Genomic DNA, 8341 nt, shown 5'->3' on the forward strand with positions numbered 1-8341 from the left:
GCATATTCATTGTGCAATGTAAAAGCAAATAAATGAAATCAAACATCAATGTGATGTCTGATGATACATAAACTCCATCCGTCTAGACACACTTTGATGTCTTGATAGTCAGTTGCCAGTTCAGAAATGGTTTGTATGGGAGAATTAAGAGATGAAACAGGTCTGAATGGCCAGGGTGGGGCTGAGGAGTGGCCTTGTAAGCCTTGCCCATCCTGTGCCATCCATCTTTGATGAACTGCACCAAGCCATTAAACATTAAAAAAAAAAGTTGATAAAATGAAAATGGTCTTAAGAAAGTCAACAAATGTATGTAAAGCATGGTAAGAAGTCACCTTGTCATAAAGAACAATGAGTTTAATGAAAGATTTTTTTATTATAAAACCCAGACTACAAAATACTTTGTGAGAAGTTGGATATACAACACAAGAGTCTTTGTAGTAGAAAGGGGATCTACAGACTTTAAGAAAAACGAGAAAGAAATGTTTTTTTTTTGGGAAGCAAAAAATAGTTCTTCTGTGGCCTCACTGTGAAGATCCTTTAAACCCCTTTATTTTTAAGAGTGTCCTGTATAAATCTATTTCTAGTTGGGAGTTTATTATTATTAATAGTAAACTTAAACTAAAATATTAAATGCTTGATCCATATTGCAAAAATAAACACCAGCAGGTGTATGAGAGACTTGATCACACTCTTAACCTGTATGTGTTGTTGGGGACATTTTTCTTCAATTTGGCCACAACCTTCTATGTGTTGCAGCAAATTGAATGATTTTTGGTGACAAATATATTAATACATTTTAAGAAAATGCTTTGAAATAAAAAAAAACTCAACAATACACCGTGGGCAAATTTACTACCCTTTCGGGTTGTCCGTGTACAAAAAAGACCACTAAATTAAATGGCTGTAAAAATAAAAAATTTTTTTTTTAATAAATCTGTTATTCACCCTCAGAGTCAGTACTGATCAAAACTACCAAATGTTTACAAAAATTCCATGTTTTGTACTCTTTAATTGCCAAGTTTATAAGTGATGTCACTGATTTGAGGGAAAAACTTTTCTAACAAATTTTCTAAATTAAAAGTGATTGTAAACTGATTTTTTTTAACCTTTTTCACAGTCTTGGGCATTAAAAGATGAGTAAAAACATTGGCTTTGATGCATTTTTAGTTTTTGTGCAGCATCAGATTTAATTTTTTTCTCCCTCATTTGTTGTTTGTGGCTTTTTTTGCCCTGTTGACTCCATATAACTCAATGTACAAACCAGAAATTAAGCTCTGTTTTTGCACATGCCTACTAAAGGGTTAATGGCGACAAAAGTAAAAAACAACAACAAATTTTACCTCTTTTTACAGGAAAACCCTCCAACAATCAAGAATGCATGATTATATGGTGTCATAGCTTTGCAATCAAAAAAATGTCATTATAATGGAAATCAATGTGAAAAAACATGAACAACTAATTAGAGAGAAAAAATAAATAAAATCTGATGCTGCACAAAAACTAAAAATGAAGACTGTGAAACAATCACCTTTTATATTAAAAAAAGGTAATTTTGTGTGTTTTTCATCAAATCAGTGACATCCCTGATTTGGCAATTAAAGTAAACATTTGATAGTTTTGATTAGTAATGAGGTACAGTGGCGGCTCGTGACTGCTCATCCGAGGGGCGCAAAATCAAATATGTGTTCGCAGTGTCATGTGTGTTGCTTGTTTTTTCAAAATGTGTGTTTGTTGCGTCATGTGAACCATGTGCATCATGTGTTTTGTCAAAATAAGTGCCAACTGCACACGCGTCAAAACCGTTCACAAAATACATGCAAGACACTCCCTTAACAGTCAACTCTGATTACGCATGAAATTATACAAGTATCTGGAAACCGCGAACAACATGATGGGCTACATACATGTTGTCACGAAGGTTGGTTAACAGATTTATGCAAAAAAAAAAGAAAGAAAAAAAGAAAAATCATCTGATACATTTTTACAGCCATTTAATTTAATGGTCATTTTTGTACACAAACAACCTAAAAAGGTAGCGAATTTGAACAATGCACAAGGCAATGTACAAAACCGTAAAATCCTTAACTAAAAAGTTAACTACAAACGTATTTATTTATAGCAAATTTTAATGCTCAAAGTGCTTCACAATTTAAAAACCCACACAAAATTCATACAAATAGCATGTATGGCAACACTGTGAAAACTCTTTTGTAGCATCTTTATGTTTATGAGCGTACACTGCCTGAGATGATTTAGCAAAACTGACCATTTACCAGGGATGAGCATGCACAAATAACACAACATACAAAGTACTGTGACTTCCTCAGATTTCAGAAAAAATCACTGATTCAATTCAATGTCTTGGTATGTGCCTGATAAATACTGGCATAACGTATTTGAGGTATTTTGAAAAAAAAATACTAATTTCAATTGTATTTAAAATAGATTAAAATAGAAATTACATAAAACATTTTCCAAAAGCATTTAAAATACAAAACAGATTTTTGAAATACTGCCCATCTCTATATGCACTTTTGGAGTGTTTTGGAGGCATAAAAGTAAGTTTCTTTATATTTTATGTTTTCTGAGTTAAAGGAATAGTCTACTCATTTTCAATATTAAAATATGTTAGTACCTTAAAGAGTAACTAAACCCTTAACCAATTTTTTTTAGTTAATGATCTGTAAGAATGATGCTTTATTAGTGCTGTTAATTGATTTTAGTAAGTTTTTTGACATTTGGATATAAAGTGTTTCAATACTACAATATATGGTGTAAAAACGTCTGAGTGCTGCCCTCTTCAGGTTAAACGGTGGCTACTGCAGTTGAATTTTCCTATTGGATGTTGAGTCCAAAAAATGACTCGTGACGTAAGCAGATTCAAGCTCGCCACGCCCTTGTTACGATCTCACCACACACTTGGTACGAGCTTAGTTCGTCCCCTCTATCTCTGTTGGGATCTGCCCACTTTTCTTGCATTTTTCAAATATTGCCAGTGGGCGGAGTCAGGCTCTGACCAGGGGTTTAGTTACGCTTTAACTAAGAACTGTTGAATCATCCCTCTGTCATCTGTGTGTGTGCACGTAAGCACTGGAGCGCGCTGCGACGCTACGATAGCATTTAGCTTAGCCCCATTCATTCAATGGTACCATTTAGAGATAAAGTTAGAAGTGACCAAACACATCAACGTTTTTCCTATTTAAGACGAGTAGTTATACGAGCAAGTTTGGTGGTACAAAATAAAACGTGGCGCTTTTCTGGGCGGATTTAGAGGAGTGACTATGTTTTATGGCGTGGTGGCGCTTTTGGGAGTACTTCGACTCGCCTGAAAAGTCTGCTCCCCTTCTCACTCTCATAATGGGAGAGGGAGGGTGTTACTGCGCCGAGTCGAAGTACTCCCAAAAGTGCTATTACGCCATACAATATAGTTACTCTTTTAAATCCGCTTAGAAAAGCGCTATGTTTTATTTTGTACCACCAAACTTGCTCGTATAACTACTCGTCTTAAATAGGAAAAACGTTGATGTGTTTGGTCACTTCTAACTTTATCTCTAAATGGTACCATTGAATGAATGGGGCTAAGCTAAATGCTATCGTAGCGTCGCAGCGCGCTCCAGCGCTTACGTGCACACACACAGATGACAGAGGGATGATTCAACAGTTCTTAGTTAAGGTAATAACATATTTTAATATTGAAAATGAGTAGACTATTCCTTTAAGTGTGTAAGCAATCAAATCAAACCTTATATTATTTAAATCACTGTTTTGTTATCTAAAACATATCACCATTTTGAAACATGCCAACATCTCCTAGTAACTAATAGCTGTGTTTGAAAACATTTTATATAGACACAGTTAGTGAAAAGACGTATACACTGTTAATGAAAAGAAAACGATAACGAAAATGATATCTATATTCATTGATGCATAATAGACGGATGGTTACAAACGGATGGGTAAACACATCTCTTCACTGAGGCCTATGGCTTGTAGCCGCCCCCCCCCCCCCTTTTCCCATCCCCTTGTTTTGTTAAGCGTCCTTGGGTTTTTGAAACGCGCTATATAAATTAGAGTTATTATTATTATTATTATTATTAGATGATGAATACTCATATATGAATGGATATCTGTCTGTTACAATGAACCCCATATGGGGTAAGTTGTAACATTTGCACTTTAGTCCCTTTCTGTGTAATTGTATGAGAACTGTAGAAGCAAACGTTTTTACCAGATGTGTGTGGTGCATGTGCAAAAATATAATTAACTCATATAATAATACTTTTTGAACACTTAAAAGAACACATTGATGGGTTGTCATGCAACCATGGGCTACAGTAACCCAACAGTTGATGTTGGGTTATTGTAACTCATGGTTGCATAACAACCCCCCAACACTAAGTCATTTTTAACCCAGCATGTGTTTTGTCCAACACAAACATAACCCAGCCATTTGAATGACTGAAACAAAACAAAAGGTTTTGCGCCGCTCTTCCCGACATCATCTGACTGTACCACTGTTTGGTTACACCAGTGACAGACTGAAAAATAAAAAGGCTACACCAAATCAAAAAGACACACACAATGGGTGTGTCTTTGTGTAAATAAAGGTAGAAATAAGTTCTGACCTTCTCCTAAATTAGCAGTAAAGGTATATTCCTGCAGGCCGTGTAACAGTAAATATTAGCAAGTCACTCATGATGCTTGCTGATGTCCGAGCCCTCGTCCTGTTAAACTACCCATTGCCAAAGTCAAACAATAAATACAGCATGTGTCAACCTTTAAACACCGGCTGAATGACATAAGGTCAAGACACCTGGCTAGTGAAAAGTGAGAAAAGATTCTTTTGTTTCCTTTGTGTTTTGTTCAGGAAGTGACAAGCATTGCATCTGTGCCAAATATGAATTAAGCTGTTTGGGCATAAAACAGCCATTCAGGGTTTTTTAAGGGGGTTAAATGACTAATCTTATACTTCCTTAGGATTTGTCATACTGTAGTTCGCCTGCTTTTGAGGTTTCAACGTCGCAGACGGTTTCAGAGTTCAGTCGGGCTTAATACAGTACCTTAATTGTTTATTCTCTCCACATTAAACACTTACAACGTCCCTTTGTCCTTTATAGATGACGTCACAGTAGGTTTATGGCGTAAGCTAACATGTTTGTGTTATTGTTATAAAATAAATGGCATGAAGCGCATAAAGTACAAAGAAAATCAGAGGGCATCTCAAATTTAACTTAGAAAAGGTTTATATTTGACCCAACGCTGGGTTGAATTTTTTTTTCAAGTGTATGACAACATTTCGATGACACAGACCATTCAAATTATTACTACTGTGTTATGGTTTGCAACATCTGAAGTAAAACTATCTCTGTAGATATAAATTGTACTGTAAACTACTCAAAGTAAGTATATGACCACAAAGCACGAAACCAGCATGGAAAGTGATTACCACCCTGAAGCATTATTGATCCTGTAAATGTTTCCTACCTCCATATCAAAGCAAAACTATAATCTTACTGATATTACATTTTGAGATGACATTGCAGTGCTTTTTATTATAACTGAATATTCGTGCATTTTTAGTTTTTATTTACATTGTGTTAGAACACATGGGAAACATACTTAAGTCTTAGTAAAGCAAAGTCTATTTATCCAATGCATTAATGAATACCCAGAGTAAATAGAGGAGATGCTATCTGCTCCACTCAGTTGAAACTAGCATTATCTGGAATTAATCATCTGTAAGATTATCTTTATATTACATTTAGGCATTTAGGAAATGCTCTCATTCAAAGTGACTTTCAAGACTGAGGAACTGTGACTCCAAATAAAGAAATGTTACATGTTTTAATCTAAAGTGACTTACAGTTCCTTATGAGCTACTGGATATCTTTTATTAGTGTCTTTGTTCCCTGGGCTCAAACCGACAACCTTTTGCGCTATTAAGGGACATTCCACTTAAAAAAAAAAATGCTAATTTTCCAGCTCCCCTAGAGTTAAACATTTGATTCTTACCATTTTGGAATCCATTCAGCTGATCTCCAGGTCTGGTGCTACCACTTTTAGCATAGCTTAGCATAGTTCATTGAATCTGATTAGACCATTAGCATCGCGCAAAAAAAATAACCAAAGAGTTTTGATATTTTTCCTATTTAAAACTTGACAGTCTGTACAAAGTGGCGTAATAATCAAGGACTTTGCTGATGTAACATGGCTGCAGTAGGCGTAGTGATATTACACACTGCCCGAAAATAGCCCCCTTGGTTACTTTCAATAGCAGGGGACTATTTTCGGGCACTGCGTCATATTATTGTGCATCCTAAATTTTCAGCTGGCACTCAGTCAGGGGCTACAAAGCTACTAATAAAAAAAAGTTAGTCTGGAGCCCTGAATGACTAGAGTTCAATATAATATATATATATATATATATATATATATATATATATATATATATATATATATATATATATATATATATATATATATGAAGAGTTTGGTTCCAAAACGCGATAAACGCCATTTTTGAAAAAAATGAGTTACTGCCAAAATCAGTATTATATCAGGTCAGTATTTAAAAGTAAATAATTTTACGCAAAATCCAATATACGCCGTGTTATTCTGTCATCTTTTCTCCCTTTTTTCCCAAAATGCGATAAACGCCACTCCTCCTTTTTTACAGAACCCATTTAATCCACTCCAGAAATTAGTACAGAAATTAGTAGTCCGAGTACATGGAGTCCTAGTTTTCCTCATCTACTTTGTACTTCGTGATCAACAAACAAAACAAAATAATACTTTAATGGCATTGATAAACCTGTGGTTATTTTCTGTGACGGGAAAGATTGTAAGTCATCAACATCTAATAATTTACGCGAAGCACTCGGGAGACGGGTTCTTATCTCCCGACAGCATCAAGTTTCTGTCATGATAACACATTGACCCCAGGGGATCTTATGCATAACTTTACATTATTTTACTCAAAGTCAATGAAAATCGAGCAGGACCAAAACATTTTACAGCTGATCGCTGTGAAAAATGTTAAGCGACGACGTCAAGTATAACCGCAGCAATGACAGTGTTCTTAATATGACAAAGTAAGTGTTTTGATGACATGAATGTTTATTTTTTTAGTCAGTGTGTACAACTAGTCAACTAAATGAATATAAAATGGCAAAGATGAATGCACATTTGTACATTGAATTAATAGATTTCTAGCATTTTGAAACAAAAAACTGTCATGGATTTATTGCATTTTGTGGAAAAAATAATTTGTTTTTATAATAAATCTTTGAAAATCAAGTTATGGGTTTGAATTTTTTTATGTTTTTATAACCTAAAGATGCTATGTGAAAGTTTGTATTAGAAAATAGTGGTTTTCATCTTGTCACTTTTTTGGTATAGAAAACACGTTTTTACCGAAATTTGTCAAAATGGATTTATTGCGTTTTGGAACCAAACTCTTCATATATAATATAATGTATAATTTTTTTGGGAGGGGGGCACTTGAACTTTGGTCACCCTGGGGCACTTCACTGTGTTAATCCGGGCCTGGCGCCAGACCCGGAGATTGGCTGAATGGATTCCAAAACGGTAACGGCGCATTCACACGGGGCGAAAGCATTAACGCTTGACGGAGGCTTGTCTGAAGCGTGGCCAACAGCCAATCACAGTGGCCGCAGCACATGCTCCGGTCTTCCATAAACGTAATTGGCTGGCTCTGCCTAGGTTATTTGCATAAGGCAATCTGATTGGCTGACGCTCGCGTTGACGCTTGAAAAGTTGAGAAATGTTCAACTTCTGCCGCGAGCAACGGCAGTGATGCAACGCCGACGGATCCACAATTCAGTTCGCCAATGCTTGAAGTCACCAATTAAAAGTAAATGGGAAGCGTCAACGCTTACGCCGTGTGTGAATGCGGCGTAAGAATCTAATGTTTAACTCTAGGGGAGCTGGAAATGAGCATATTTTTTTTTAAAAGTAGAATGTCCCTTTAATAGTGCAAAAGGTTGTCGGTTTGAGCCCAGGGAACAAACATACTAATAAAAGATATACAGTAGCTCATAAGGAACTGTAAGTCGCTTTAAATTAAAACATGTAGAACGAGAGTATAGTTCCTAGCCATATCTGCCTAGAAAATTGCAACTTTTAATTTTCCGTCATTCTTAGTACACGATGTAACTACAGAAGAGTCAAGTTTTAAATAGGAAAAATATAAAAACTCTTTGGTTATTTTTTTGTACGATGCTAATGGTCTAATCAGATTCAATGGATTATGCTAAGCTATGCTAAAAGTGCTATTGCCAGACCCGGAGATCAGCTGAATGGATTCCAAAACGGAAAGAAT

The sequence above is a fragment of the Misgurnus anguillicaudatus genome, chromosome 20 (assembly GCF_027580225.2).
Source record: "Misgurnus anguillicaudatus chromosome 20, ASM2758022v2, whole genome shotgun sequence".
In the NCBI taxonomy this organism is placed as follows: Eukaryota; Metazoa; Chordata; class Actinopteri; order Cypriniformes; family Cobitidae; genus Misgurnus; species Misgurnus anguillicaudatus.